An 892-nucleotide genomic window follows, 5' to 3' on the forward strand; every position below is an offset into this window, starting at 1 on the left:
TCGCTTACTTTGGACGTGTCATCAAGAAAGATTCATCACTAGAAAAGGGGTTGGAAGAGGGTCAAGGAAAACCCTCAAGGAGATGGATCAACATAGAAGCCACAACAGCCTCAAACAGACCACGGATTGTGAAGGCGGCGCAGGGTCAGTCAACGCTCGTTCTATACACATAAGGTCTCCATGACTTATGCACACATAAGGTCTCCATGGCACCTAACAACATAAAGACAGAAGTTTCTGAATGCCAGGGGTCTGACATCAGGTGTCTCTCTCAACGCCTGGTAGCCCCAGACGTTCTTCAGCTTGCAGCTGCACAACTGTCTCCACATGGTCAGCTTGCCTCTGTGTCTCTTCTGTTTTATAGGACGCCACCTGGATTGGATAAGGGGCCACTCTGGTATGTTATCTGGTATCATGTTAACTAAAAACACCTTCAAAGACTATTTCCAAACAAGGTGATGTCCACAGGCACCAGGTGTTGCTGTTGTAGTTAGATGCTGTCAAGTTGGCTCCGACTCATAGTGAGCATATGTACAACAGAATGAAACACTGCCCTGTCATGTGCCATGCTCACAATCTTTGATATATTTGAGCCCATTATTGCAGCCACCGTGTCAATCCATCTCCTTGAGGGTCTTCCGCTTTTTCGCCGACCCTCCACTTTACCAAGCATGATCACTCTCTCCAGGGAACAGTTCCTTCTGACAGCATGACCAAAGTAGGTGAGACAAAATCTGACCATTCTTGCTTCCAAGGAGCATTCCGGCTGAACTTCTCCCAAGACAGGGATTGCTGTTGTTGTTGTTGTTATGTGCCATTGAGTCGGACCTAACTCATAGCAACCCCTCCTTGGGTTTCTGAGGCAGTATCACTACGGAAGTAGATTGCCCCA

This window comes from Orycteropus afer, unplaced genomic scaffold, assembly GCF_000298275.1.
Source record: "Orycteropus afer afer isolate SDZICR_OR568_19922 unplaced genomic scaffold, OryAfe1.0 scaffold00038, whole genome shotgun sequence".
In the NCBI taxonomy this organism is placed as follows: Eukaryota; Metazoa; Chordata; class Mammalia; order Tubulidentata; family Orycteropodidae; genus Orycteropus; species Orycteropus afer.